Source organism: Lagenorhynchus albirostris, chromosome 1 (genome assembly GCF_949774975.1).
Source record: "Lagenorhynchus albirostris chromosome 1, mLagAlb1.1, whole genome shotgun sequence".
In the NCBI taxonomy this organism is placed as follows: domain Eukaryota; kingdom Metazoa; phylum Chordata; class Mammalia; order Artiodactyla; family Delphinidae; genus Lagenorhynchus; species Lagenorhynchus albirostris.
In genome coordinates, this window is record NC_083095.1 from 165,922,231 (window position 1) to 165,938,982 (window position 16,752).

Genomic DNA, 16,752 nt, shown 5'->3' on the forward strand with positions numbered 1-16,752 from the left:
AGATACTAATATAGAATCTCTCTATACATCAAATGACAACATTACCGATAATTTTGAGACCGTCTTACCCTTCTCTGATGGCATGCCCCGTTATACTTGCTAAAAATTTGTGCTTATTATTTGCTTGATTTGATTTATAGTTTTCTCTTACACACATCTGTAAACAACATGTTATTTATTTTGTGAGTTCCTGAACTTCATCTAAATGGAATGGGTTGTATTTGTGTTCTTCTGCTCATTGCTTTATCTCTTTTTAAAATTCTGTATATTTTATTTTATTTTTTACTGTTTATTTATATTTTTTAAACATCTTTATTGGAGTATAATTGCTATACAAGGGTGTGTTAATTTCTGCTTTATAACAAAGTGAATCAGCTATAATATACATATATCCCCATATCTCCTCCCTCCTACATCTCCCTCCCACCCTCCCTATCCCACCCCTCTATGTGGTCAAAAAGCACCAAGCTGATCTTCCTCTGCTATGTGGCTGCTTCCCACTAGCTTTCTATTTTGCATTTGGTAGTGTATCTATGTCCATGCCACTCTCTCACTTTGTCCCAGCTTACACTTCCACATCCCTGTGTCCTCAAGTCCATTCTCTACATCTGCGTCTTCATTCCTGTCCTACCCCTAGGTTCTTCAGAACAATTTTTTTTTTTTTAGATCCTCTATATATGTGTTAGCATACGGTATTTGTTTTTCTCTTTCTGACTTACTTCATTCTGTATGACAGATGGACTCTAAGTCCGTCCACCTCACTACAAATAACTCAATTTCGTTTCTTTTTATGGCTGAGTAATATGCCACTGTATATATGTGCCACATCTTCTTTATCCATTCATCTCTCGATAGACACTTAGGTTGCTTCCATGTCCTGGCTATTGTAAATAGAGCTGCAGTGAACACTGTGGTACATGACTCTTTTTGAATTATGGTTTTCTCAGGGTATATGCCCAGTAGTGGGATTTCTGGGTCTTATGATAGTTCTATTTTTAGTTTTTTAAGGAACCTGCATACTGTTCTCCATGGTGGCTGTATCAATTTACATTTCCACCAACAGTGCAAGAGGGTTCCCTTTCCTCCACACCCTCTCCAGCAATTATTGTTTGTAGATTTTTTGATGATGGCCATTCTGACTGGTGTGAGGTGATACCTCACTGCAGATTTGATTTGAATTTCTCTAATGATTAATGATGTTGAGCATCCACTCCCCTTTGTAAGTCTGATAACAGCACAACGGACCTCGGGTCATCATTTGTTTTTGCACCAGATCAGATTGCCATGGAGTCAGTCCCCTGGATTTGTGCCTGAGCGGACAGGACAATGACCAAAAGCTCCGGCTCTCCCCCTCCACTCTGCTAGTTCCTCTCTGCATGGAGCAGAGTTCCAGACTGTGCCAACATGATTAGGAGCAGAGGAGACTCAGCTGTGGAAAGCGAAGCGTCACTTCCTGAGATCTATGATTAAAGAGGTCGAGCCTAAACCTTGGTCCTGGATAGAACATGTTTTATGGGGCAACAGTCCTCAAATTTATTTTTCAAAAATCAGCAATATTTCTCACGGCAACCACTCGATTTATGGGCCCTTTCAGTGAACAACTGTGGAGTACCACCGTACCTCTGCTCCAGGTACCCTGAGCATCACGACGGATACTGCCAAGACCACAGTCCCTGCCTTTAAAGCCTCCTTGGTGTAACTCAGTGTCCAAAATTTTTACCCTTGGGGTAATCCCAGCCTGCTGCTTGCTTTCGTGTGACTGTGATCAAAGACGGATTTTTACTTTTTTTTTTTTTTTTTGCTGTACGCGGGCTTCTCACTATTGTGGCCTCTCCCGTTGCGGAGCACGGGCTCCGAACGCGCAGGCTCAGCGGCCATGGCTCACGGTCCCAGCCACTCTGCGGCATGTGGGATCTTCCCGGACCGGGTCACGAATCCGTGTCCCCTGCATCGGCAGGCGGACTCCCAACCACTGTGCCACCAGGGAAGCCCTACATTTTTTAATGGTTGAAAAATCAAAAGAAGAATAGTGCTTCTTTTCTTTTTCTTTTTTCTCTTTCATTTCTTGTGACATCTGGCTAAGCAGAATACTCATTAGAATAACCCCACTCTGCTACTGTGCTAGCCATGGATGTCAAATTGCTGGGATTTGGGGGATTATCTTAAATACGCCAAATAACCAATTACTGTGATTTCTGGTTTACAAAATGTTGAATTACTGGATGTTATTGTTCATTGGAAATTAGTAGGAACTTCTAATTCCTGAAATAGAACTATATTTGAGACAATGTGTCCAACATTGTATATGATCATTAAGCCTGTTTTTCTCTCTGCTAACCTGCCTTTGAAAACATCAATAGAGATTGAAAGGCAAAAACCTTACAGTTCTGCCTGGGGTCAACTGCTGTGATTTAGTCTAGAAATAACCAGCTAGGAGTCAGCCTCATAGGAGACTCTGAAATTGGATCATTGCCTGTGCAGCTTGGTTTGCTCTTGAGGTTAAGATATTTGGAAGGAGATCAATAATTATCAGATGTATCAAATCCACTGAAAAAATAATTACACAATATTTAACTGGTGTCATAACATGAGAGGATGGTCTTTCTTGAAATAAAGAATGATACTGATACTACTATCTTTAAATCAAGATAAGAAAGAACCCTACAACTCTCTCTCTGTCTCTCTATGTGTGAGCACGTGTATAAAAATGTAAAACTATACACACACACACACGCACACGCACACACACACACATGCATACATTTCTCTTCTTTTTTCCATACTAAATGAAATAATGACTATGAAAAGTATAAAGCAGCCTGAACCTAGAAAAGTTGTCATGGGCATTCTAGGTAATTTTGTTTCAAATTGATAAATTCAAACTACTTCCCCGATGAGTAGAAATGAACTAAATGATATCAGTAGCTTTTATGAAATACATTGGTAGTTTAACTTCCTGAAATGTATTAACTGGCATTCCCTGTAGCGGTTAACCTCTCTCTCTTCTTACTTGTTTGGGTGGGGGGCAGTGAATTTCTTCCTCCCTTCCTTTCTTTTTTCTTTTTAACATTTCTCACTCATTCATATAACTGACATGTTAAATGCTTCCAGAATGAGGACGTCAAGTGTCAGCTAAAAGCATACATATAAATATATGTAAATTTTCAATATCCTGCTTTTATTTATTCAATAAATAAAAGTTGAATAAGATTTGCAATATCTTGTAGGTATATGCTTTTATTAAATTTTTATTAAAAATATTAGCACTTATGAAAGAAAAGACTGGTGGGACTGGTCATGGAGGAGGGGATTGAAATTTGTGGTGAAACCAGGGAGAATGGATAGTTTTACTGCAGGGCAATAAAGGCAGAAGAATGCTTTTGCTAATGATGATGATCTCTCCCATCCCTTTTCTTAACCATACTGTTTTACTGGTCAGTGTGGCCACTAGGAGTTTTATTTTTTCCATGATTTTCAATGAGCTTACTCCATATGGTGGAGGAAAGTTATTGAATGCATAGTACATGTAATTTCCTGTGTATTACATGTACATTACATGTACATGTAATTTAATTACATGTAATTACATGTAATTACATGTACATTCACAGGAAAAAACTTATTTGTTAGATTGTTAATTATGTTTTGATTCAGAAAATGTATATGTGATTGTTCAACGAACAGAAGAAACTGGCTAAGTCTGTGTTGACACTTCTGGGGGTGTGGGAGGAGCCTCCTGCTTCTGTGCATAACGTTCATTTATTTTTCCCTTGTATCTTCTGTTTAAAACGTTAATGCACTTGGGAGAGGGGATGGTCACAACCACTCTAGTTTGAGTGAGTTTATCCTCTGTTTTACTGAAGGTAAAGACACTCTGTGTACACAGCTGGCCTTGGAGGAGTAAGGACAGGACACACCATCCACATAATGGAAGAGGGGCAGCGGGGAGATGAGGTTGAGGTACCCAACACTAACTCAGCGCCCAGCGGAGAGGAACATCTCTGATCCTACGGAGGACTTTGCAGCTTGTATAAAATGACACTTAATCATTAAATTATGGGGAAAATCTTGTTATGTTAGTCTTGAATAATAGACAAATATTAAACAAGATGTAAGAAAAAATGAAGTTACTCTATATTTGTCATTTTCACCCCTTAAAATTTAACTGTTTCCAAGTTTAAGATGTTTATATAAAAGTGCTATGGTACCACTTTTCTAGTTTTTCAGAGTAATCTAAATTATGTCTTTATTGAAAAACATATTTATCTGGTCATTTTTAACTATTGGAATCTCTCTGGAAGGATATTCACAGGAAACAATTGATATATTTAATCACTATTTTTGGGGCCATATATTATTTTTAACACAGTCTATAAAAAATGGTCCTGGCCTCTCTGGATGCCGATCTTTGGTTGCAAGGATATATCTACTAGTAATTACTCAAAGTTAAAATGATCAATACTACTCTGTGGTCGTAAGGATGGCAGGTGAAAGTTGAGAATAGATAACACATCAGCACACAAAGCAGAGAGGCAAGGAGAACAGATGTGGTCACAGACATCAGGAGTTCAGGAGACCAACCCTTAAGTTGCAGGGACAAAGCGTCAAAGATGGCTCAGGACTCCCTCTGACACTGGAGAACTGAGAGCTGAAGAGTCCTCACATAAGTGCTGTTGAATTAAAGACAATTCCTAGTTAGAGGACTAGACAGAAATGACAGAAATGTATGATTTTCACTCTACAGCTTTCATGAAACAAGTTGGACAATGCGTAAGTTTCTTCAAAAACAAGCTCTATGTGTTGAGGGTTAAGGAGTGGGCCACACCATCTCATTACAATTCTGGACTTCCTCTTTAGCATCTGACAAAGCTTCTATATTTTTTTAAGACCTCCCAGAAACAAACAGGCAACACTGAAAAAAAAAAAAAAAGGAAGTTAACAATGATTGGCTAAATTTGAAAGATACATAACTTTTTCACATGATACCATTCCTAATGCAACACTCCTTTCTCTGCTGTTCTGTCATTTTCCAAATAAAGCCACCCTGAGGAAGTGGTGTCAATCAGCTTAATTAAAAATACTTCCTTCATCTTTGCTACAGTACACTTTCTTCTTCTTGGCTGGCTTTTACCGAAATGAGTGATTTAACTTCTTAGAAGAGATTGCTGCTAGTGTTACAACAGCTGATGAATATGGGACCCCCTCTCACACTTGCTCTTTGGGGACCTGTAGTGTAGTCAGGTAAACAGTGATCTCATTTTTCCTCATTGCAGTTTAACTGACATTGAAATGAAAGATATGAGGTAGCTGTCAATTTACTTTTTCAGTTTGTTTTGGCTTTTGTGCTTTTCCTTTCAAGGAGCTACCTCTGAGGAAACATGAAACTTTTTTTTCCTGCTTACTTATTGTCACTATAAAAGCAATACCTGCTCATTAAATAAGTGGAAAAGAATAGAAAAAAGATAAGAAGTTACTGATAATCCCCACCACTTACAAACAAACACTGTTTCTATTTTCCTTGATTTTGAAACATGTTTAGGAAGTCTTTGTACATTTTTTGTAGGTTTCCAATAACTGGAAATGAGAGAGCTCCTCAAGCTGTTCTGGAAACTCGACATTCTTAAACGGTTACTTAAGCCTAAAATATTTCAGTCGAGTTAAACTTTGACCAACCCAGGTGACTAGTTTATAGGTCTTAAAACCTTGTGGAATACTTTGTATCAGCAAAGACCACACACCCCGAATTCCTGGACGGTGTCTGGTGTTTTCTTTCCCTAAGTATTTCAGACGCATTCTTCTCATTTGAAAGCTTTGCGTCTTACTCAACAACTTCTGTATCTAAACTATGTTAAAGATACATGGAAAAGAGATGACATCACAGAGCTGATTTTGTTCTTTTAGCCTTCTGTTCAGCTGAAGTTGAGCAGCGGTAATGAGTCATGCTGTCTTGTGACCAGCCGGGCACTTTTCCAATCAGAGAGACTGTTAAGATCTCTGACAACAGAACCTGTCATTGTTTGAAGAGTAGATATCAGCGGTGACCTACCTGTATGCTTGGTGATCCAGGCTTCTGGCTTCTGTGAGTAACAAAATGCGTTCCCATCCCTGCTGAATGACAGAACACCAGTGATGAGGTAGTACTTAGTAAAGCTGACTCATTTCCTCGTTTATAGATGAAAGGGATTGTCCAAGAAATAATCTTCCAGGTAAGTCATGGTTCCTTCAGGTAATACATGGTGAGTCTTTTCAAAGCAAGGCTGACTGTAACACTGCCTTGTCAGTGATGAGGTCTATGAAAAAGCAAATTTCTTTATGAAATAATGTCAGACATTAAAAGCCAGGTCCATTTTTATCCTTAACCATGGATGCATTGCTGATTTCAGATGCTACTCACAAGAAAGAATCCCCATTGCACAATCAGGTGTACAGATGATTGAATTTTTCCCATTAATTAAAATGTGGAATCAGTGTCAACTTTCCTTTTTGTTTTCCACCACGCATATTTTATGGTGATGCTGCAGCTGTTACCCTGGACATCTCTGGGAGATATCTGTGGGGGAGTGCTGGATACCCCCTCCATACAGCCCAGTTCCACGGGGCTGTGGGACTTCCAGCCAAGTCAGGTTGACTTGAACTGACTCAGCAGGTGCTGCCATCTTGGGAAACAGGATACCTCCTCCTTCCTGACTTGCTGTAATCTCCTGGGCTTTACAGTCAGGCTGCCTTTACAAACACATTTCTCAAAGCCAGTCTGGAGCATATTTATTTTTTAAAGTACAAGAAGCCTGTTGGGAGAAAAACATTATATCAATGCAATCCTTTGAATACCACCCAAGGTCGTAACTCATTTCTTCTTAGACTAGATTTTATTTACGAGTATTTTTTTTAATTGAAGTATGGTTGATTTGCAATGTTTTGGGTGTACTGCAAAGTGATTCAGTTATACATCTATCTATCTATCTATCTATCTATCTACCTATCTACTTTTTCAGATTCTTTTCCATTATAAGTTATTACAAGATACTGAATATAGTTCCCTGCACTATACAGTGGGTCCTTGTTATTTATCTATTTTATATGTACTAGTGTGTGTCTGTTAATCCCATGAGGATTCTACAGGAGTGGAAACAGATTCCTCTAACTAGGATTTCATTACTTTCACTCATTTATAATGTGTGCCTTGCCCTCTGTTGCCTCTTTCCCTACTTGGTATGTCTTCTTCTGAATTCTCATGGAACTTTAACAGTTGTGCCATTAATTCTTTTTGTTGTTGGGAAATCACAAATTATGAAACGTTAAACTGAGCACATTTAAAAATAACCTAGGCTTTTCTGCTGTTTGGGTAAGGCCACTTGCTTGTTTGGGGTTGCTAATGGGAATAAATGACCATGTGTGATTACTTCTAGAGCGAGCTTGTTTGCCCGGAGGAAAGAATTCATTGAACAGCCACAGACTACATTCCAGAACGTTAGCCAAGCACTTTGCAACAGGGTACCATTGGGTCATAGCAAGGCCTGCCACCACTCCTGGCAGAGCGACTCCAAATACCTGCCCATGGTACAGAGGTCTGGTTGCAGGAGGTCAGTACGGGCTCTCATGGCAAGAATTTTTATGAGTGCTTCTTTCCTCTGTTTAGTTTCCTGATAAAAGGTCACTGGAATTTTTAAGTCTCTGGAAATGCATGGGACTCTACTTGTTTTTCAGAAGGTTCTTTCTATGCTTTGCAATGAGTTCTGATACTGAACTTTGATCTAAATTCTACATTGCAGGGTGCTGATGTGAGTGTGTGTGGGAGGGTGGTAATTTCAAATACTTCAGGACCCAGAATAGATTTGTCACTTTGTTATTTCTCTCCTTCCTTGTTGACAAATCGCAATGCTACTGTTCAGTGTTTGGAATCTGAGAATCTGCAGAGGCAGCTCATTGGTCCTCAGGGAGGATGACAATTAGCACAGCAGGTGGAACGCTGCACCTCCCGACCTCCCAACCCCTCTTTTATCTGTTTTACAAATTGGACAACTCTGCTTTGATCTGCTTTCATGTAAGAGTTCATCGGAGCACGAGGAGATAAATGTTGTCAAAGCTGAGCCCAGAAAGAGGTTGGTGCTGCCACACGTGGTCACTCAGAAGAGAAGTAGGGTTGGGGCTCAGGTAATGTGTGTGAGCTGCCTGTCCAGGTGGGCCTCCTCTGGATTCTCAGGGGCTTATCTGCAGACAGCCTTGAATGGATGGTGACTGAGAGCATCGTCCTGGAGCCCAGATGCCCCGGTACATGTACTGGGGGATGGGGCCTCTAAGGAGGTGGTAAAGGTTAAATGAGGTCATCAGAGAGGATCCCTCATCCAATAGGGTTAGAGCCCTCAGGAGTAGACAGCAGAGAGCTTCACCTCCCCACCACCCCACATTTTCTGTCTGTCTGTCTGTCTGTCTGTCTCTGTCTCTCTCCTCCCTGTGAGGACACAGTGAGAAGGCAGCCGTCTGCAAGCCCGGAAGAGAGCTCTCACCAGCGCTTGGCCATGACTCCACCCTCCAGAACCGTGAGAAATAAAGCCCTGTTGTTTTAGCTGCCTGGTCTGTAGGACTTGGTTATGACAGTCCGAGCTGACCTGTACACAGAGGGGCCTCTCCTTCTGAGGGGCCAGCCCTGCTTTCCCCAACTGCCCTCTGCTTGGTGGTACTCTGGGTTTTCTCACAGCCTGTGCGTTCCTGCCTCCCATCTGGATTAGAAGCTTCATCCTTAGGACTCCAGTAACAGGCCATATCATGATTTGCACCCCTCGGGCACTAGCCAAATACATTTCTCACACTATAAAGTGTAATATTTGCTGATTGATTAACTAGTCTGAGAGATGATTAGCCAAGTTGTACCTATATCTTGAAATAGTTTGTTTTTACTTTGGTTTCAGAATTGGCAAAGAAATATGGGGATAATTATGCACAAAATTTCTGGCTACTTGGTGATATGAGTGTGTTGTTTATTTTCTCCTGGAATGATCCAGATTCAGAGAGTTACCTCAGCACTGACCTTTATCTTGCATATAAACATAAAATGGGGCCCAGGACTCCAAATTCTACAAAACTCACTGTAATTTTCTTTGAATGGAGGGCATTTTATCAATAATATTAAAATCCCATTAAATTATCTGATCCTAGGCCAGGGTGTTTCATACCGTTCTCTTTCTTTATAATTATTTAATCTCTTTTTAGTAGAAAAGAGGAAAAATCCTTTGAACCAGAAATGATTTCTTTCTACTCTAACAGTATTCCTTTTTTCACTCTGGGTGAAATAAACTTAACAGAAAGGAGCTGAACTCTCCACTCCAAGCCACATGATTTAATGTGATGCAGGATTTTCAATTAATGGCAATACCTTGGACCTGATCAGAAAATCAAGCCACGAGAACTGAAGCCGCAAGGGGTTAACACTTGTTCATTGTTTTTACGGAAAGACTATGTATGTCAAAAAATAATCCAAAAGGATTTTTCATTTGCGTTTCTAACCTAAAATGGCCCCATGATTAATTTAACGTGCTTGATGTGCGTCATGGAATTATCAGTTACCTTTCTATTGAATTGCAAAAATCAGGGACATTTTGTTTAATCAACACTAATGTTCAGAAATGTATTTATTATCTGTGATGTTATCAGTTCTATCCGAACTTTGCAAATTTTTAAAAAAATCTGCTCTGCCACCATGTCATTAAATTATGACATCTGAGTGAAAAGGCCGCATCACAAGCTAGTGGCCCTGTGATTCGCCTGAGCCCCACCTGACTGATGCCATTGGCTCCATCCCAGAAGCAAAGGTGAGGGAAGCAATGACAATTATCTCAGTGATTTTGGCCACTGTCTTCTTCCTCAGCAACACAAAGGTGGCACAGGCGAAACGAGAGAGACAGTTGATGCTGTAAAAGTTTTGCTCAGGCTGTTGGATTTATTTAGATAATTGCTTAAAAAACTTCTGCCACGTCGACTTCATTCTTCTGAAATGACTCTGTGTCTTAATACATTTAGGATTACATTTAGCTGCAAGTTACAGAGAGTACAATTAAGAGAGGTATTTCACATTGAGGGTATATTTAACTCACATAAAAATACATACTGAGGAGGAGGGTTCGGGGCTAAAGCAGCTTCATAGTAACATCTTCAAGGATCCAGTGTCCTCCTCTCATTTCTGACCCTCCTCCCTGCCCTATAGGGTTTATTCTCATGGTTCTAGGATGCTTGCTGCCCTTCGAGGCAGCTCCATGTTCAGGTTTTTTTTTTTAAGGGGAAGATGGTTTTTCAACAGGTATAAAGTTTCAATTATGCAAGAGAAATGAGTTCTAGAATCCGCTGTACAACACTGGGCTTATGGTCAACAATGCTGTATCGTACAATCGCAAATTTGTTAAGAGGGTAGATCTCGTGGTAAGTGTTCTTATCACAAGAAAGAAAACAAGCAAGAAAGAGAGAGAGAGAAGGAAGGAAAGAAAGAGAGAGAGAAAGAGAGAGAAAGGAAGGAAGGAAGGGGAGAAGGGAGGGAGGGGGGTAGGGGACAGCAGGAAACTTTTGGAGGTGATGGATAAGTCTATTATGTTGATTTTGGTGACGGTTTCATAAGTGTTTGCACACGTCCAAACCCATCAAACTGTACACATTAAGTATGTGTAGATCTTTGTATATCAATTATACTTTAATAAAGCTGCTAAAAAGAAAAAGATAAAAAGGGAAGAGTCCAAAGAGTCTTTCTCCTGAAGAATCCTTTTTTGTTTTTTTTTTGTTTTTTTTTTTGCGGTACGTGGGCCTCTCACTGTTGTGGCCTCTCCCGTTGAGGAGCACAGGCTCCGGACGCGCAGGCTCAGCGGCCATGGCTCACAGGTCCAGCCGCTTCGCGGCACGTGGGATCTTCCCGGACCGGGGCACGAACCCGTGTCCCCTGCATCGGCAGACAGACTCTCAACCACTGCGCCACCAGGGAAGCCCTTTTGTTTGTTTTTTACATATTTGAGAAGTATAGTCCTCCCAGGAAATTCTGCTTACCTCTCACAGTCCAGAACTTGGCCACATGTCCATGCCCAGCTGCAGAGGGGCTGGAATTAGCTTTCCAGCCTCCAAAGCGAGAGGGGGAAATAAAAGACAGGGATTGAAAAGCTTTTGGGTGGCAAACCCACCCCCTCTGCCATCCTGTCTTTCATGGATGCGGTGTAAGAGGCATAACGGACAGTCACGTTGTGGGTTTATCTCCTCACTTTGTTGACTCTCCCCAAAAAAATTCCAATAAAAAATATCCCAATTTAACAAGGTCCTACAATATTGCATGGAGAACTATATTCCATATCTTGTGATAAACCATAATGGAAAAGAACATAAAAAAGAATGTATATATATGTATAACTGAATTGCTCTGCTGTACAGCAGAAATTAACACAACACTGTAAGTCAACTATACTTCAATTAAAAAAAAAATCCCAGTTGATTTTGACCAGTTCACTGGAACTAAGATTGACATGAAATGATCCACAGCAGGTTCGAACTCTACTGCTGTCACTCACCAGCTGTATGACACGGGCAAGATACTTCAAGCCTGTAACCCTCAGTTTCCTCATCGCTAAAAACGAGCTTCTGCCCTTGGTAGATTTCTATAGGAACAGCTCTGATGTGTCACTAGTTTTGTATGAATTCCTCTTCACACTGAATCTAGGCTTCGCTCAGAACTTCTTTAGCCAGTGGGACATCAAAACACACAAAACAAGCAAACAGAACACAGTGAGCATGAGGTCAGCTGGTCTGAGGGGCAAGGTGGAGGGAGGGGGTGGCAGAGAGGAAAGACCTTCCAGGAAGAGGGGCCCAGATTCTAGCTGTCCCAGCCGAGCCCAGCCCCTGGTCACCTGGGAGCTGACTGCAGCTGCCTGCAGAAGCCCAGGCCAGACCTGTGCAAGGTCTAAGCAAATCACCCATGAGTATGTTAAAAAAGTCGGGCATTGTTGGTTTAAGCCAACAAGTTTTGGGGCAGAAAAAATAACTGGTACACACACCAACTTTCCAGTGTTGCTGCTAGGATGAATTACAAGGGTTGTGAGGCACAAAGCGAGCACTGGAAAATACTAGTTATTATTATTGTTGTTGTTATTTTCCATTGTACAACATAGATACGTGAAAAAGCCTTGCCAGTTAGAAAAAAAATAACCTGTAGATACACTCTTAGCACCTGCAATCGGTTTGGCATTGTCCTATGCTATGGGGCTTTTCTTTAAGAAGATTATATCCTGGCTGATACATTTAAGATAAAGAAACAGTGCATTTATTACCACAGGCTATAAACACACGATAGGAGACCCAACTCTACGAACGTAACAAGTAAGTAAACATTCAAGGAATCAATACAGGTTTTTGGAGGAAGCTTCATGGGAAAATGTATTTCTTCCTCAGGGTCTTGAGTGTAGAGAAATATTTAATAATACTATTAATATTTGGCATTTGTTGAGAGCTCCTTGTGTTCCAGGCATGACAATAAGCATTTGCATGCAATTTTAGATTTAATCCTTACCATAAACTTATGAGCCAGTTTTATCCTATTCTTATTTACTTATGACCCAGAATGAGGAAGAAATTAAGAAATTCCCTGATCTGTCCAATATTTCCCCTCTGATCAGCAGTAGAGCTGGGATTTGATGCCAGGGTTGCCTGATTCCAGAGCAAATGCTCTTCTTTGCACAGAGGCTGGCAGAGAAATTAAGTGTATTTATACCCTAAGAAAACTCATTCTGACGTTGACAGGACAGTTAATTGTTATTGCGGTCACAAGCCTACCGTAACCTACGTTCTAAAAGGTCCTAAGTAAATGTATTAACAGAAAGTTCTTTTAATGATTAAAAGACATAACGTACTGTTCTAGGGCAGAAGAATAAAACCAGCTAACACGTATCTAGGGCTTACTCTGTGCCAGGCACTTGTCCTAGTGCTTTATGGATTTGTTACTTACTTGATTCCTTCCAACAGGAGGAGGCTACATTCTTTTACTTTCCCCACTTTAAACCAGATACAGAGATATTAAATCAATCTCCAAGTCACCTGACTGAAAAAATGGTGGGCAGGGATGGAAATCAGGATGTCAAGCTGTGTTCTGCCCACTGAGCCCAAGTCCTCTGCTAAGCGCTGTGTGAGCTCTTCCACACGGGAACTCAGACCTCGACAGAACCAAGAGGTGGACAAACGTGTACAGAGTGACAATCTCTTCTGCACATTTCAGCTTGTGCCACGCAAAGTGTCATCCCATCAAAAACTAGGACCCTGAGCTCCAGAGAATTACTGAGCGTGGATTTCGTTAGCGAGGAAGCTGGGGTTGGAAGCAAGGCATTCTAATCTAATGGCAGACTCACCTTTCTGGGGGTCTTTTTAACATTAATTGTATTTAATAAAAGTTCTACATGAGTGTAGTTTGAAGAAAGAAATTGTTCTACCAGGCTTCTTATGAAACAACAGCTATTCTCAGCCCCCCCTCTCTGATATGTCCTCCTTCTCAGAGGAAACTTTTTTCAAATCTTTTCACTCTTGGGATTTCTAACATAGCTCAAAAGCCACGCTGATATTGCTGTTTCTTGATTTTCCAGTTCTAGGAGTAATCTGTTGAATCCCCACCACGGACAATGAGAAATGACCCCTGATCGTCCACTCTCCCTCATCCTTCCATAATTACACTTTTAATCTGATTTTCCTCCTTTGCTCAGCTCCTTGTTTTCTCTGCAGTCAATGGTTTTATATTCGTTTCTATTTTGCTTAGGGTTTTATGTATTTATCACGAATTAGCCCCCAAGCTCTCCTCTAGCTGCTAAGTCCTCCCTCACCATATTCACACGGTAACCGTTCTATCCCTGTTCACCCACCTCCCCAGACTCCTCTCCCAGCCAGAACCTTGTCTCTGCTCCGTTCTGCAAGAGATGCCTCCCAGGCCTCCTGCAGAAGCTGCTTCTGGAATTTTCTCTCACCATCACTATTGGAATTCCCTTTACCTTGTTCTTGTGTTTTATCTCTATTTCTGAGATTTCAGGAAGTCCTTATCCTTGGTTGATTTGCTCAGTTTGGTTGAGCATATCTGTGTTCGCGTGTCTGGGTCAGGCGGTGCTTGCGGGTCTGCAGAACCTCAGGGACTAGAGTGCGGCCCTGCCTGGGTACCACTACTGAATACTGCCAGTTCTCTTCTTTCATGCACATAGTAGGGCCACTTTTCTTCCCATCCCGCAAGTCGGGAGCAGCCGTGATTTGCTTTATCCATGAAACGTGTCTCTTCCAGCAGAAGCCTTAGCAGCCAGCGTGTGATTTACTGTCTCCTCCTCCTTCCTTTGGTGTCTGGATGTGACTCAGCGTCCAGTGCTGGGTACGGAGGAAGTGAAGAGCAGAACTTTGTGGTGCCTGCCCCTGAGATTTGGGGGTTCTTTGTTACTGGAGCAGAACCAAGCGCAACCTGGCTGGTCCCAGTGCAAATCAGGAGACATGAAACCTCCAGCTGCATCGTGTTGCAACTCATCCAAGTTCCCTTCAGTAACATTTGGTGATTTATCTCTTTTTCAGCAGCTACTGCAGCCAGGCAAAAGCTAAGAACTTCACATTCATTATCTAATTTACTCTTTCCACTAAAGTAGGGCTTGTTCTAATTTCCATTTAATCCCAGTATCCCATTTAATCCTATTGTCTAATTTAACCCACTCTTCACACTGAGGTAGGTACAATTGATCTCATTTTACTGATGAATAAAATGATGCTCAGAGAGGCTCAGAAACATTTTTAATTTTATCCCGAAAGCAGGGAGCCTGGATTTGACATCAGCTCTGAATCATGCCAAAGTACCTGGAGCATAAATTTGTAAAAATCAAGATAGCCTTTCAAGTTACTTAGAGTCTTCTATTCTTTGAAAAATTTCAAAATATAATGTAGTCCATGTAGTAGGAACATAATGTCCTCTGCAAAATTCCCCTTAGTTTTGCCAAGAATTTATAGCAGAAAGAAAATTGAATTTATTAAAAATAACAGTATTTAAGTGCATGTAACTGAGTCTTTTTTTTTTTTTTTTTTTTTTTTTTTTGCAGTACGCAGGCCTCTCACCGCTGTGGCCTCTCCCGCCGCGGAGCACAGGCTCCGGACGCGCAGGCTCAGCGGCCATGGCTCACGGGCCCAGCCGGTACCGTGGCATGTGTGATCCTCCCGGACCGGGGCACGAACCCATGTCCCCCGCATCGGCAGGCGGACTCCCAACCACTGCGCCACCAGGGAAGCCCCAACTGAGTGTTTTTTAAGGCATTAAATACTCATACATTTGTATGTAGGCTTTCTAGAAACCACTTAGGATAAATATCTGATTTTGTGTTTAGAAATGTTTACACTATATATTTCTGGTTCTCTTGCTCTTAGGTTAAAATCCATTTCCAAATGATCCTTAAGAATGATTATTTTTCCCTCGCTGAGATTTCACTGAATACAGAGAAGAGGAAAGACTGAGTATATCACGAAAGGAAACACTCTATTTGCCACATTACACATTGATGAGAGCAAAGTTCCACAGATTAATTCAAGTGGGTATTTGCTGCAGTTTCCACTGTTGTAAGCCACGGGAAAGCAAACAATTCAGGTTAAAATCCTATTTTGACATGAACTGTCTGATGAATTTTCTTGGCACTTTACTTCCCCTGAGTATATAAAAGCCAAAGAGTATTTTTTTTTCACTTTTATCTGAACAATCAAAACAGTCATCCCCAAAATCAGTAATTCAATGGGTAATACAAATACCAGTTACAGTTAATTGAATTAATAGCATGATAGATTTTGCCAAAGGCTAAATTTGTAAGTCTCATGACAGCTTTTACCTGAATCTTCAAACTTGTTGAGAATATCCCAGAAAATTTGAATCCTGGGCTAGGGACGTGTTCCTTGCTCAAAACAGTTTGGGACTCTCTTGTGGATGTTGTAAACCTTCCACAAGGTTCACTACCTTCAGGACTGTGACTTAATGACCTTTGTTTGAGTCCCGGTCTTTCGATGTTTCTTAGTAGTAGCTGGTGATTCATCGCGGGAATGTTGATTTCTGGTAAAAACAAACAAACAAAAGTTGAAGTGTGATTCTTTTTTTTTTTAAATGTTGAGCCTTCTTTTAATTGATTTATTTTTATTTTTGGCTGTGTTGGGTCTTCTTTTCTGTGCGAGGGCTTTCTCTAGTTGTGGCAAGTGGGGGCCACTCTTCATTGCGGTGCGCGGGCCTCTCACTGTCGTGGCCTCTCTTGTTGCGGAGCACAGGCTCCAGACGCGCAGGCTCAGTAGTTGTGGCTCACGGGCCTAGTTGTTCAGCAGCATGTGGGATCTTCCCAGACCAGGGCTCGAACCCGTGCCCCCTGCATTGGCAGGCAGATTCTCAACCACTGCACCACCAGGGAAGCCCGAAGTGTGATTCTTAAGTCATGGGCCTGACCATCTTGTGTAATGCATTCCATCCCAAAACATTTCCAAAAGAGGAATTTCCTAACTCCTTTTCATTCTATCTTTTGAATTTTAAACTGTGTGACTCAATGAAAAAGACTAAGATAAAAATGAAAGAAGCACATTTTGGGATTCTATATAGACGGACCACACACGCACACACAGAGGACTTCATATTCGTGTAGGAGGAAACACTCGTGAACGCAAACATCACGCTCATTTTACTTTATTTTTTTTGACTTTTGCAGCACTCTCGTACTTTCTTGTCAACGCGCTCGCCCACACTAGCAGCTCCCACATCTGCGG